Source organism: Mus caroli, unplaced genomic scaffold (genome assembly GCF_978045245.1).
Source record: "Mus caroli unplaced genomic scaffold, Mus_caroli_1 scaffold_3, whole genome shotgun sequence".
NCBI classification, from domain to species: domain Eukaryota; kingdom Metazoa; phylum Chordata; class Mammalia; order Rodentia; family Muridae; genus Mus; species Mus caroli.
Window position 1 is genome coordinate 122,567,637 of NW_028227258.1, and position 16,239 is coordinate 122,583,875.

The following is a 16,239-nucleotide window of genomic DNA, read 5'->3' on the forward strand; positions in this document are numbered from 1 at the left end:
AAGCTGAGCTATGGCTTCAGGATACCAATGTATTATTTTTGCTGGGGATACATTTGGGTGAACCCATAGCAGGGGCCCATTCTGCCAAAGAACGGCAGTTGGCAAATGGGCAGTTTGTAAGACACACAGACTAAAGGGTTGTGATTCTTCGATACGGAGCAGCTGCGCTTGTGTCAGGGCCATTTCCACCTTTTGTAGGGCCAGATCAGCAGCTGGAGTCAATGTTCGGGGGGACGTGATGTGCGAATCTCCTTCTAAGATATTGAACAAAGATCTTAATTCCGAAGTGGGGATTTTTAAAAAGGGTCTAAGCCAGTTAATGTCCCCCAACAATTTCTGAAAATCATTTAGGGTATGGAGGTGGTCCCTTCTTATCTCTAATTTTTGAGGTATGATGTTATTTGGTGTCACCATGGTACCCAGGAACTGTCCAGTATTTGAAATTTGGACCTTTTCTACAGCTATTTGAAGTCCCCATTGACTCAAAGTTTTAAGTAAAAGGGGGTAGGCCCTTTGAAGCAGGCCAAGGTCCTTGTGGCACAGAAGGATGTCGTCCATATAATGGAGCATGACTAACGAGGGAAATTGATCCCTTACTGGAGAAAGGGCCTCCTGCACATAAAGTTGGCACATAGTAGGGCTGTTGGACATTCCTTGTGGTAGAACCTTCCATTGGTACCTTTTATCGGGTTCCATGTGATTAACAGAGGGTATGGTGAAAGCAAATCTGGGCCTATCTATTGGACATAGAGGTATAGAAAAGAAACAGTCTTTAATATCTATTATAATCAAATTCCAACCCCTGGGCAGGGCGGAGAGCACAGGAAGGCCTCTTTGCACAGGGCCAAACAAATGCATTTGTTCATTAATGGCTCTAAGGTCATGGAGCAACCTCCATTTCCCTGATCTTTTCTTAATAACAAATATGGGAGTATTCCAGGGGGAGGTAGAAGGTTCTATATGATCCAATTTTAGTTGTTCATTTACTAATTGTATTGCGGCCTCCATTTTTTCAGAGGATAGGGGCCATTGGGGGACCCACACCGGGTCCTCTGTTTTCCACGGTATAGGCCGAACCGTCCCCATGGCCCCTAGGAAAAACCCAGTCCTTGTCGGGCTATATTTCCTACTGGTGAAATAGGCTCAATTCCTCCTTGCTCTGACCGTCCTAATCCTTTGCCTGTCCTGTAACCCATCTTTAGCATCATGTTTTTTGCCTTATTCAAGCCTTCCCCCAACACAATTTTTTCATTGGACAGGGTTAGGCCCAAATGTTGCATAATGTCTCTCCCCCAAAGGTTTACTGGGAGCGGGAGCACATAAGGTTCAAATTTACCCTTTTGTCCTTCAGGAGCCTTCCAAGTCAAACTCATTGAGCTTATGGCAGGGCATGAATGATATCCCAGACCTTGTAGAGAGTGGGACGATTTTGTAGTGGGCCAAGCTTTTGGCCACCAGTGCGTGGATATAATGCTTTTGTCTGCCCCGGTATCAAGAATACCTTCAAACCTTTTTCCATTTACTTCGAGGCAGAGTTTGGGCCTTTCATTCAGGGATACAACAAGGTAGGCTGAATCAGTTCCTGATGACCCCATCGTTTTGGGACTGGGGCCTGGGGAGCCCTCCCAGAGGGTGTCGGGGAGGAGCAGCAATTGAGCTATCCTATCTCCTGCACTGATAGAAAACACGCCCCTGGGGCTGGAACATAAGACCTGTATTTCGGGGGAATGTAGGTGGTCAACAACCCCAGGATGGACCACTAGGCCCCGTAAGGTGAGTGATCCTCGTCCGAGGATAAGGCCCATGGTCCCAGGGGGCAAAGGTGACATTGGCTCTATAGGTACTGGTTGGATACTCATTTGGGGCATTAGTAGGAGGTCGGAGGCGGCGCGCAGGTCCACCCTTGTGGGTCTTCCTGGGTCGCTTCTTCCGCCATCCCGGAGGTTCTGACAAACCGGTTCCCATATCTTTGAGGGCCCTGGGACCGTGGGCCCAATGACCCGTTTTTTGACACATTGGGAGCAGGAACATTTAATGGAGGCAAAAGCCTTCCCTGTATATCTCGCACTGAGCGACATTGATCTGCTCTGTGGTACCCTTTACCACACCTCGTGCAGAGGGTCAAGACCCCCCCTTTCTTGTCTGGGGCTTTGCAATCTCTTTTGAAATGTCCAGGCTTACCACAATTAAAACAGGTCCGTTCACCGGTCTTCTTTTGTGGAGGATGCTTTTGTGCTAACATGATGGCGGCCGCGAGGCCAGTATTGCTAAGTGGACCTCCAATCTCTCTACACACTCTTAGCCATTCTTGCAACCCTTTTGATTTTCTAGGAGCAATGGCATTCCTGCATTCCTGGGTGGCTTGTTCAAAAATCAGTTGCTCAATAAAGGGTCCTATCCCCTCTGGGTCCCCAAAGATTTTCCCTGCCGCCTCCACCATGCGTGCGACGAAGTCGGCAAAGGGCTCCTGGGGCCCTTGAACAATTTTTGTAAGCTGATTGGTGGTTTCTCCCTTGCGATTAAGTGACTTCCAGGCCCGTATGGCTGTGCTGGAAATCTGGGCGTACGCCCCCCAATGGTAATTAATTTGATCTGCGGCCCACGGGCCTTGGCCTGTTAAAAGGTCAAATGTCCAATCCCGCTGCTCTTGCGTAAGGGCTATTGCGTTGGCCCTGGCCTGGGACTGGGCTGCCTCATGCCACAAGGCTTTCCATTCTATGTATTGTCCCATGGTAGGCAAGGCGGCCTTAACCACCATTTGCCAATCACTAGGTGTCATGGCAGTTTGTGCCATTCTTTCAAGAATCATAACAGTAAAATTAGCATTGGGACCATATTTTCTTACTGATTCTGCAAGATCTTTTATCTGACTATAGTCTACAGGAGCGTAGATTCTTCCCCCTTCTTGTTCATAAACAGGAAACGCTAATTGTAGCTTGCGGAGGATCTTTTGGGGAAAAAAGGAAGTTGTGGATGACCGGGCCTCATAAGGTGGGGGAGCGGAGGGAATGGCGGCAGCCAACAATCTCCTATCCTTAGAGAAGACACCGGACGCGGGCTTACTTGACTCAGGTCGCCCGCCTTCATCTGGGTGATACCTTTCTCCTTTATATCTAACTGCTTCTTCTTCTAACTCGCCCTCTTCCTCCGAGGTCAGTTTACTGTCCTCGGTTTCGGAAGAATCCGAGGTATCTCTTAGGTGGAGGGCAGCCAGTTCTCGGGTCGGATATAACCCGGGCCTGCTGCTCCCCTTCTCTCCCTTTCTGTTTCTCCCGGGAGGTCCTTTTTCACTTCCCTTTTTTGCCTTTTTTACGGTTTTTGTGCGCACACCCATCCTCTCACTACGCTCGGATTCTGACATACCTTCCTGCATAGCTTCTAAAACCTTTTGCCCTTTCTTTCGCTCCTCTTCACAGGCCTCATCTTCAAGACAACTCTTAACTAGTTTCCATATGGCCTTAACTCCCAACCTGAGGTCTGAACAGGTTTCTAGATCGTTGCCTAGCTTATTCCATGACAGCAGTGTCAGAGATCCTGACACCGCATACCAGGGAGCTACTCGATCAACTTCCTCAACAAAGCGGCGAAGAACTCTATCCCCAAGCTTCAGGTCCCTTCTTTTGAGAAGTTCTTTTAATGAAGTTTGTACTGATTGAGAAGCCCCCATGATACTCTAAAGGAGACTGCAGTTAAGAACTTCAATTTAACACAACCTTCTATGTTCACAAAAGAAGAGGGCTAGGAACCATACAACCAAGGCCACGAGGACGATGATTAAAGCCTCGGGCAATCCCTCCCACGGCCCAGTTAGTTGAAGGGAGTGTGAAAGGGTCAGGTAAAATTCAGGCATACCTTTCCGAGACGTAGTTCCTGCAGTTCTGGACCCTCCCCGTCACCGGGGGATCTCCGACGGTGCTCGCGATGTTCTTCTGTTCTTCGTTTTCCCGGGATTTCGGCACCAGATGTGAGTGTTCTCTAATTCGCCCGCGAATAAGGACACCACACACAATAGGGTTCTTCTGCAGCAAGCTTTATGCGTCTTTAGAGGGAGAGCATAAGCTTCACAACCGGAGACCCCAGGCAATCCGAGCCCCTCCCTTTTATAAGAAATTCTCCCTGCCTCGGACGTGGCAAGCCATGATTGGCTCAACACTGATTGCCCCATCCCTGAGGCGGAGCTGCCCGGGGCGGGGATTTCCAGCACAGGATGTTTACGAGTTGTTATTGAGGAAATGACTCAGCACAGGATGTTTACGAGATAGTACTGAGGAAATGACTCAGCACAGGATGTTTACGAGATAGCAGCGCTCCACACAGATGTATCATCTTTAAATGAAAAAATGAAAAAGGCAAACTATCAACTATTGGCTCTTCAAAACCACAAAATATGGCTGACAGGGACAAGCTCCCTCTTCTTTTCCTTAGTCCTCTGTGAAAACGAATACAAGAGACTTTGGCAGCAGAAATAACAAAGGAGGATCAACGTGTCTGTCACGTGTCTTCAGTTCCCTGTTCTTCTAAGTTTATGAGGAAAATGCAAACCCAAACACTCAGTTCAGAAAAGCTGTGGCTGTAGAGTAATGCAGACTGTCCACTAAGCTAAAGGATGTTTCCCAAAGCTAAAGAAAAAACGAGGGTGGAAGACCACATTACAATGCAAAATTGCAAAAGAAATAATAACACCACAAATTTGTTTTCTTTAAATGTAGTTTTATTATATATTTAAAATCATGTGCTTGCCATTCAAAAACATTATTTGAGGTATTGTTTTATATTTGTTTAAGATTTTCACAAAAATATTTCACTGATATAAAGTCTACTCCTCTTCCTTTTCCAATTCCTGCAAAGACCCCCTTGCTTCATAAATCCATGACATCTTCTTTATGTTTTCTTTTCTTTAATTAATCATTTTTTGTATACTCTATATTTAATTCCCCTCACCCCAGTCCACCCTCCAACTGTTCCACATCCTACACCTCCTCCCCACCCCCTGTCTCTGGGTGAATGTCCATACCCGACCTGACCTCTAAACTCCCCGAGGCCTCCAGTCTCTTGAGGGTTAGGTACATCATCTCTTAATGAACACAGATCCAGCAGTCTTCTACTGTATGTGTATTGGGGGGCCTCATATCAGCTGGTGTATGCTGCCTGTTTGGGGGTCCAGTGTTTGTGAGATCTCGGGGGTCCAGGTTAATTGAGACTGCTGGTCCCCCTACAAGATCGCCTTTCAGGTTCTTCCAGCTTTTCCTAATTCAACAACAGTGGTCAGCTGCTTCTGTCCATTGGTTGGGTGCAACTACCTGCAAATGACACTTTCAGCTGCTTCTTGGATCTTCCTGAGTACAGTCATGCTAGTTCCCTTTTTGAGAGTGCTCCATAGCCTCAGTAATAGTGTCAGGTCTTGGGACCTCCCCTTGAGCTGGATCCCACTTTGGGCCTCTCCCTGGACCTTCTGTCCCTCAGGCTCCTCTCCATTTCCATCCCTATAATTCTTTTGGGGAGGAACAATTATGGGTCAGAGTTGTGACTGTGGGATGCCCTTCCCTCCCTCATTTGATGCCCTGTCTTCCTGCTGGAGGTGGGCTCTATAAGTTGCCTCTCACTACTGTCAGGCATTTCATCTAAGGCCCCTCCCTTTGAGTCCGGAGATTCTCTCACATCACAGGTCTCTGGTGCATTCTGGAGGGTTTCTGCAACCCCCTATCTCCCGAGGTTGGCTGTTTCCATTCTTTTTGCTGGCTCTCAGGGTTTCAGTACTTTTTCCTCAATGGTGTCAGCGTTCAGAAACTGATTATGGGATATATCCACGGGCATGGCAGTCTCTAGATGGTCCATCCTTTCGTCTCAGCTCCAAACTTTGTCTCTGTAATTCCTTCCATGGGAGTTTTGTTCCCAATTCTAAGAAGGGGCAAAGTGTCCACACCTCACACCAGTCAGAATGGCTAAGAATAAAAAATTCAGGTGACAGCAGATGCTGGGGAGTATGTGGAGAAAGAGGAACACTCCTCCATTGTTGGTGGGATTGCAAGCTTGTACAACCACTCTGGAAATCAGCCTGGCGGTTTCTCAGAAAATTGGACATAGTACTACTGGAGGATCCAGCAATACCTCTCCTGGGCATATATCCAGAAGATGTTGCAACCGGTAAGAAGGACACATGCTCCACTATGTTCATAGCAGCCTTATTTATAATAGCCAAAAGCTGGAAAGAATCCAGATGCCCCTCAACAGAGGAATGGATACAGAAAATGTGGTACACAATGGGGGAGTGGGTGGGGGAGCATGTGGGGGACTTTTGGGATAGCATTGGAAATGTAAATGAAATAAATACCTAATAAAAAAAATTGGAAAAAAAGAAATCTCAGTTTAGTTTTATACCCCATTTTTTGATTGGGTTGTTTGAATTTTTTGATGATTAGCTTCTAGAGTTCTTTATATATTTTGGATATTAGCCCTCTATTGGATGTGAGGTTAGTGAAGATTTTTTTTTCTCAATCTGTAGGTGGCCAAAGTGAAAGGATAGAAGCTTTGAAAACCATTTCCTAATTTTAAGGTTTCCTGATGAGGTTGAAGAGATTTCAGCATGGAAGGAGACAAAAGACCAAGCTGACCTGGACATAAAATATTGTCTTCTACGCAACAATAATTTTTACCTTTTATCTTGTCAAAAATGAAGTATTGAAAATCCTCTTTATTCCCAGAAGACATACATAAGAGAGGATCCCTGCCTCATGTTCAAACAGTTACAGGAGGACAAAGTCAGGGCCAGGGCATCCATTAACTGCATCAGGCATTTTTTATGGTAATTAATAATCACCTTGTTTGTGTGCTGAGGGGAGGGGCAGTATTTAGAGGTTTTGTGAAATCTTATATATTAATTTTTGCAATTTTTAAAAGAATTTATCCCCAAATTTTGAAGTCAGTAAGTAATAAACTACGATTAAAATGGACATAGAAGCCCCTATCTACAGACATAATATTGTACAATAAATTTGGGGAAAAAAAGAGTGTCTTATTGTTGAGTGACACAAAATGATTTAATGTTTCCAGGCAGTGAGTCTATTCTTTCTATCAGGTGTCCATCTGTGTGAGCAATTCTTGCTGACTTCAGCTCAATCCTCTATGCATTGGAGACTAAGTTTTTCTCAGATAATGTGAGAAACCAACAGAGTAGAAACAGCATGCTCATTTATGTGTGAATGGCATCTGTAAGGAAGCATCTTTTAAATGATAACAGCAACAAACTTGGGACAACAGGAAGGCAAAAAGTCTATGCTTAACTCCAATACATTGAAGGCGTAGAAACACAACCACAACCCCCTTAAGTATTGGCTTAAGGGTAGGGTTTAATTAATAATACTTATGGTGGGATTTTAGGTAGAGTTGAGTGCATCTGCTTTAAAGCTTATGTGTTTCAACCTATGTCTATAGCTGCTATGGGTTGCATCCTCGCACAGTGGCAAGAGCTGTAGGGAAATTGCTCTGTGCTGATCCCTTCTGAAGTAGAAGTCATCTCCATCTGTTGGCCAGATCCAGAGTCCCTGCATATGTTCTACTTACCAGGGCTGATCCCAGAGGCTTCAGCTAAAGTGGCTGAGCATGGGGACACAGAGGAGCTGGGGAGGGCTCAGCAGGGGGGATTTTGGGGGTGGGGGCTGTACTTTGAATTCCAGGTCAGCTGGAATGTCTGAAAAATGGATTCCATCTGTTTTCCTGGCTGGATAAGGGAGAAAGGCTGTCACTGTGCACAGACCTGTGAATCAGACCTAAACAAACCCCACAGTTGAGGAAATAAACACTGTTTGGAGAGAAATAGAAGTCCTAGGGAAAATGATAACAAGTGGGGTGAGCTCTCACCAGGAAGCAGGGGACAAGAAAGGGGAACCTGACAGAAATCAGTTCACTTGGTATATTTCAAAGTGAGTGTGTGAGGTCGCAGACCACAGACTCTTTGCTTCTCTAGTCATCCCTCACCAGCAGAGCATGCTGAGTGAGCCATCTCCTGTAGACATTGGGGGAGGGGGTTTCAAATGAGGCCCTGGTTGAGCCTAGGCTGCTTGTTCCATTCCCGGTCCATTCTAAGTCTAGTCTTAGTCATTGTAAAATAGGCTAAGTTTCGCCTTTATTGGGACACATCGTTACTGACTCCTATTACATATGGTGATGGATTCTCATCCACACAAAACCAATATTATCAACAGACCATTCACTTATAACATTCTTGAACATATCTGTCTTAAAACTCATAGGTTAAAGCCCATTTGTAGGATGACACATTAAGAGGCATGGTTTTTTGGAGGTCATGCGCATAAGCCCCATGAAGGTGATTAATGATGATATAAAAGGGACTCAGTATATAAGGACACACCTCAAAATTAGGACAAATATGTGCTGCTTCTGCAGAACAAGAAACTGTTCCTCATATGACATTGTACTGAAGGTGGACATGATGAAGATAAATTTCTATCCATTGTAAGATGTGTGTGTATGTCTCTGAGTATATTTGTGTGTGTGTGCATGTATGTGTGTATGTGTGTGCATTTGTGTGTGTGTTTGTGTGTATGTGTTTATAGAAATCTGTACCATCTAATAATGGTGATTATTAGAATTTTTTCAATGAAATCTCAGTTTAATTTGCATAAATGTGTTCATGCAGTCAAAGTTTGTAGAATAAATATGTCAGCCTTAAAAAAAAATCTGTAGGCAGCATCCTATCATAGACCCACTCTGAGCAGTAGGGAAAGAGGCTTAATGTTTCTTACAAAAGCAAGTGTCTTAGTATGCCATCATTAAATTGCAGAAATGAATACACAAAGCAGACTTCCATTACATACCAGTGACACTTCAGTGAACACAAGGACATCCAGAACAGGGTCAAGAAAGATCTGATGCTTGAGTGAGAAAAATCTAAATTAGGGACACTTCCCCCAAAGCACCTTCTCAGATTATGAAATGAAGGCCAAATCAACATGGGAGAGCTGTCACAGAAGCAAAAGTAGTCAGGGTCAAGAAGCTGTGGAGGCTAGATCTTCACATCTGACAAAGTTATATTTTTATGTTTTATTTTGGTTGCATAAACACTCTGTGCGTGTGGAGCACTAGCATGGTATCCAGTTAGATCAATAGCTGCTTAGTGATGCTGTACATCTGGAACATGCACTTGGGTTAGTCAAGGGCTGCAGCTTTCAGGGCTATCTAGATTCAGATCTGGGTGCTGCATTTACCTAAGGCTGAAAAACACAGGGCTAACCCCAGCTGTTCTCTCATGTGCACCAAAATACGGTGGTTCATGCAGGGACAACTCTGAGCCAGAAGCCAAAGTCTCAGGTATTTAGGTTAAATCCAAATCACTTTAGCCATTAAGTTTGTAGTTGAAATTTAAGATGAAACCATATGAGAATCAACAGTGAATAATCATGGGGAGAAGTGGCTTCTCTGGCTGATAGCTCATCTTCTGTGATGACTGTGTACTCAGGTGCATTGAGTATTACATAGCAAAGCAGATCTCTTGGAGTTTATTAACAGTGATGCTTGTCAAAAGTGGAACTGTTATATTAATGTAGAATCATTGAATATAGCTGTTTATGTAGATATCTTTAATTCATCTTACAATGAGCTTGTGCCAACTGCAAATATTCACCAGATCAGGCTTTGAGGAGTGTGCTGGAACTTTGACTAGCTTAGTCTTGAACAGTCTTCTACAGGCAACCACAGTTGTGTTTACTTATTGCATGAAATAGCCACCTTTTATCCAGAAGTTAACATTTTACAGCTCTCTTCTTACAGTCTTCTCATATCCTCCACTGAGTAGCTGATTGAGTTGTGACTGGTGGGAGGTTGATATACTAGACCCACCCATAGCTGCACACTCAGAGTCCTTTACACTCGGCACTTTGGTCAACTGTCATTCTGTGTGTTAGCCTCCCATTCCTGCTAAGTTCTTTCTCTTACTAGGATATTGGGGATTCCTCCAAATGTTTCTAAGATTTTATGAAACCCTTTACTACAGCAATGAGCAGTTCCCAAATCTAGATGGCCTGAATCTTGTCTTGTTTATAATCTCATGTGCAATAGTGACTATGAGAGATTGGTGACTTTAATCCTTTTCCTGCAGTTGGATTCAACCATTCAGACCAAATTCAAATGCAGATTCACAAGGTTGGTTGTCATCAAACTAAGAAATTAGTGAACAGAGTGATCCCAAAAGAGAACAGTACCCCTGAAAATAGAAGATCCCAGTCTCCTTGAGTAAGCTGGTAAGGAAGTCAATTGCTTCAGACCTTAGGTTAAGTTGCCCAGAACAACTTTACATGGACCCATTACATTTTATTTCCAAACCTTTACTTACTCTTTCTAAGCATTTTCTGCCATTGAGGAGTGAGAATGGCTGATTTGTGAATAACAAATGAAACAATTACATCTGTAGCTAAAGTTATTGCAATTTTGATTTCTGGCATAGGTTGCAAAATGGAAAATCCAGAGCACTACAATTAAGAGGAAACAAGATAACGATTGATCTAAAATGTACTGAGCTGAAATTTAGAAGAAATGCTCTCCATCACTTGTGTTCTTCCTTAAGAGTGCTGACTTTCTCCTGTATAGGAACTTAAATCCAGCACATACGGAGTTAAAGTTTGAAAGAAGCTGAAATTGTCCAAGATAGATTAGCTCATATCCTAGCCTCAGTCCTGCTCTGCCTGGATGAAATCTAGCTGCATTCTAAATAGGACAGTTTTCTCTATTTCTATTTTTCTTTCTAATTTTACAGGAAATTTATGATATGTGTGTATATGCATATACATATATGTATATAAATGATAAATTACATATGCATGTCTAGAAGCCAAGTAAAACTAAATCTTTATGTTATTTTCCTTTAAAAATTACACAATTTATCTGTTATTTTCTCTATCAATCACTCTTATAAACAGACAGGTAGTTAGTAGCAGAAATTGTTTTTGATATATAAAATTTGACTTCATTTTTGGGGATGATTATAATATAAATAAAGAGTAACATAAGATGAGAAATTTATAATTTTATCTTCTTTATTTATACTTAATCGTTACAAACACTGGCTATGTTAGCAATGGCCACTATGGAGAAAGTTAGTATCACTTTGAGCTGTGCATCCAAAGTCCTGTTTTATACTGCATGATTTGTCTTTTTTGAGATTATGGAATATCACTAGGTGCTGATTGTGAAGTAAGCTAGAAAGGATTGCCAAAAATAACCCTGCTTTGACTTTTTCATCCTTTCTCTGATGTCTTTGGCTTACTGTGCCAGGTGATGTGGCCTGGACCCATGGTCAGAGTAAAGACTAATGATTCTTCTCCATGTAAGGGTACTATTGTTCTCATAGGAATGACAGTGTTCCCAGAAAAAAGGGAAGCAGGTTATCAAACTGTTGGGCCAAATTTAATTCTTATACAAACTTCAAAAAAGTATAGCTAGAGACTAATATTTTGTTTGTTCCCACTGCTTAACAAGGACGTGTACTTGGTAGCACTTTGTGTACACGGTGTACACCATGCATATTAGGCTGTATTTATTTCATTGTGAGTCATCCTTTCAAGAAGCTGAAATCAACTCCCTTGATAGTGAATATAGAAGATATTTTACTGAAATAGAACAAACTTATATATGTAAAGATATCAAAATATTTAAATGTAAAATAAGCACTCTGGTGTTTGTTATAATTTTGTGAGAGGTTTAACTTTGAAATAAGCTTCCTATTTTCTTCTATTCTTATATCATTTAGGATTCCTATCTATCATATCTTTTCTCCACCCATCTATATATCAGTCATATGCCTAATAATCACCTGTTGTTATTATCTATGATCTATTTTTATAACAATTTATTAATCCACTATATGTCTATTTATGATCTATCAATTATCTGTTGTCTACCATAACCATCTACCATCTACCATCTATGTACTACCTGTATCATCTATCTATCTATCTATCTATCTATCTATCTATCTATCTATCTACTAACTCTCTACCTATTAATATTCACCTACATATATATCTATCATCTGTCAGTACTTCTGTGTTCCAACTCTCTATCACATTTTATTTCTGTGCCATCTGTACACATATATGTATCCACTATCTAAAATTGTATATATTGATATAAATTGTATTTATCAATTGTCCTTCTATCAGGAAAATCTACAAGAAATATAGTATCATCAAACACATTTTACATATGAACGAAGCAAGGTCCTTAAGATTAAAAGACTTATTAAATGTTGAAAGTATAGTTTAAAAAGTTTGAATTCTAACCCCCAGAAGCCAATTTGATTAACTCCATTCATAATTGTGTGTGGGTAAATTCTTAGAAAGACATAAACATTAAAATTGGTGTTTCATTTATCCCAAATTCCTTGGAAATATTATTAACAGGGACTTAAGAAATTAAGGCAATAGACAAATTAGACATAGAAATTTAAATAAGCATAGACAGAAAATATTTTGGACCTATACAGGACAGAAGAGATTAGAAATGGTCCCTCCAATATAGAGAATAATTATAATCAATAAAGCTCAACATTAAGCATGTTGCATAACAGGTAAATATAGAAAAAGATAAGCTTAGTCCTCTCCTCATCAATAAAATTTCTTTTTGCAACAGATAAAGATCACTACAGAGAAGCACAATTAGTCAAAATGCAGTTTTAGATCCCAGTCCAAATGGACATATCTGTAAAACAATCCCACACCTAAGTCTCAGGGAATATTTTAGAAGAGGGTACAGAAAAAATTTAAGAGCCAGAGGATCAGGGACTTTGCAGTGATATTGTGTCCACCCTAATGTGAGCTAAACAGGAAGGATGTCAGTGAACAAGCCAAACTTCAAGGGGTAAAGTTCAAGATATCTCAACCTTATACAAATAACTACAGGCAATGGAGAAAGGGTGAGAGTGGGAGATGAGGGCCTTTGCAAAGAACACACTAGCTGGTTGTCCAGACCCAAATGGTCAGCCCTGAATATATGCACAGAGATAACATTAGATGGATAAACAGGTCATATTTATGAATGTGCGCGCGCACACACACACACACACACACAGAGTAAGCAAAAAAGAAGAGGCCATAAATTTGAAGGAGAGTAGACAGGAATGTAAGGGATGATTTGGAGACAGGAAAGGGATGGAAAACCACAATTAAATGATAACTTCAAAAATAAATTTAAAAAGAGAGCAAAAGAAAAATGCCAGATTATAAAAATCTATTAAAAATGAATAACTTTCTTTGGTGTTCTGATAATCAGATTTTTTTCAAGGCAATAAAGGGAGCATTCTTCAGAATGTCAGTTGAAATTGACATTGAATCCCTACTTTACAAATGGTGCCTCCATGATAAGGACAGGGTGAAGACACATCAAGGAAAGACAATACTGTGAGCTTTCCTACTGGGAAAATACAGTGGTAATATCTTTTTCAGCCTTGTTCTCAGAAGGAAACATTTTCTGGAGCTGTAGGCTTTCAGACTGGGTAATGCAGAGGGCAGAGAGTGATCTTCCAAAGAGACAGTGACTGTTAAGAGTCTACCTAAATTGACCTTCATTCACACTGGGTGGGAAGGCTTGCATTGTGTACTTTTAATAAATTATCTTTGATTTTGTTATATGTTCAAAATCTTTTGATAGATATAGTTTAGAATAAAACATGAATAAATTAACATGAAAACGAATGAATAAATAATAGTGAAGAACAGAACTGAGGACTTATTTTCCTTCAGTTCAGAAAACTCTCCAAGAAACTGAACCGTTAACCTGGAAAAAAATCAAACTTCTTTCAATGTCAACTTCTCCTACTGGTCTTTAAATGTATGATGCCTTGAAACCACTTGGTTTCAATTTGGTGAAATCAAGGCATTTGGAGCTCTTGGTTCTTATTTGGTTTATAATTAAAGAATGACACAGATTAAGATTGACACCCAAACACAATTTCATATTTGCATAGTTGTTTCATCTCCACCATCAGAGGAGAAGATATTCAAATCAAAGTTGACTCATGCATTCTGAACATGCCAATTTCCTCATTAATGTATGAAGGCAGTGACTTGAGTACATGCCATGGAAAGTGAACAGCTAAGATACAAACAGGAGAGGGATTGGGTTTTGCTTGTCTCTTCTGAGAGGTGCTTTTGGTTTGTGCTTTTGTTGTGATATAACATAGTCATTGTGACTTCACCTTCAGCTGTCATGAAGTCCAGTTCAGCTGTCATGAAGTCCAGTTCAGGAGACCTTTACAATTCCCTTCTCCATCTCATTTACTGTAGAGCCAGAGGTGACCTCATTGCCTATTGCCTTCTTAAGTTAGTCTCAGCTAATGTTTAAAACGTACGCAAGCACTTAGCTGTTAATATATGCATTTACCGTAAAATTTGTTGAAACATAAGGAAAACATATTTCAGTCAGGAAGACATTGCAAACGCATTAGTGTATACACATTCACTTCTGTATGTTTCATGTCTTAATGTTATTGATGTAAAATAAAAACTGAATATATGGCTAGACTTAATATTTAGTAAAAGTACACAAAAATTCTGAAAAGAATGAAGAGTATAAGTTTCACATTATAAAATGAGAAGCAGTGGACCATGCCAGGCAACTTGGTAAGGTCAAGTGGGTTCAGAGACTTCCAGCAAACATCTGAAGACAGTAGGAGTTTCCCTGCTTCCTACCAAACTCCTGGCCTGAAACACGTGACCACACTCTCTACATAGAGATAGGACCAATGGTCAAGTAGTAGGGGTCAGAGTTCTCCATGTTAACGAGGTATCTAGATGGGCTCTGAGGGTTTAGCCAATAAACTTCCTTTCCCAGACATTCCTTCCTGCAAAAGGGATTTGAGCTCTGGTCCACCCTGAAGAAGTTGTATGCACTAATTTTCTACAATAAACAATTAAACAGTTTGGAACCAGGGACTGTCTCTCTCATCAAGAACCACAGTAGGGAACATGGAAGAAGCTATCATCTACAGAGTCTTACAGCCTAAATCTCACACAGAAGGTCCCTCTATGCTCCTGGACAATCCCTGCTAAGCTAAGGACAATCACCAATTTTCAATTTAGCTGGAGTGCTCCCCCTGTTCCGCCCCACCCCCACCCCCAGGCTCATCCTCACATGGCCCTTCCATTCCCAACTTCTCCATGTGTTTTTCAGTACTGTCTAGATACCTGGGAGTTAGGGAACCCCACCTTCAGCCTCAGCCTGTGTTAATTCTCACTTGAGCTGAAGTCTACATCTTAGGCTGCATTTCCCCATCCCCCTGAGGGGTGTATCGGCCCTTCCTGGAAGCCCAAAACTCTATGGTGGCAGAGGGTAAATGCAGTCGAACATTCCTGTTTTGTAAGCCGGGCAGAGTTTGGCTTCAAGGTACAATATGGAACCACAAGACAATCTCCTTTTCTGTTACGTGTCAAAGTTTATTTTCTGTTACCAAATCTCTTTATGATTAGCTCACCTGCCCACATACCTGCTCATGCCAAAGATACCCTTTAGTCTACACTTCAGAAGGAAAGAACTTCATGTAGGTGTTTACATTCAGGTGGAAGCATCCCTGTGTTCAAGGACAATCTTGTACTTGATAATCAAATCCTAGCAAAGGAAAGCATGGGATGTAGCCCTGAAATTTCTGTAAAGCAAGAGAAAATAATGCCAAGACACAAGACTCAAGCATTGCTTGAAGTGCGCTACCACTATCTATCGAGGTGAAGTTTTAGGAGATGTTAAGACAACACAGAGCTCTTGAGTGTAACCTTTTCTCCCATTCAAGAAATGGAAATTATACTTATCAACTTCAAAAATTAACTGACCATCCTCTTGAAGAGCTTACTTGTTATCACCTCAAAAACCAGAGAATAGCCATCCCTCTGCCTGGTCATATAAGGGTAAACAGGGTCATTCTGATGACCTTCAACTGGAGCCAGTTAGTTGGCAGGTACGATGACCTTGTGGTCACATCATTCTGTGCTGATCAACGTATTAGTGACAGGGCATTGAATGGGGTACTGCAGAGACATCTAGTTTCCTATCTCCAAGCCCCAACTTTCTGGCTTACTCTTAAGTGGCACACATGAGCTGTCTCATCTGTTGGCTTATTACAGACAGAAGTCCAAGTAGGAAATTGAGTGGAGGTTCTTTAAGTGGGGGATTGTGTAAACATGTATTGCGGTTTCATGTGAGTCAGACAGCTAAGCTCACCTGCTTTTGCAGGGATCG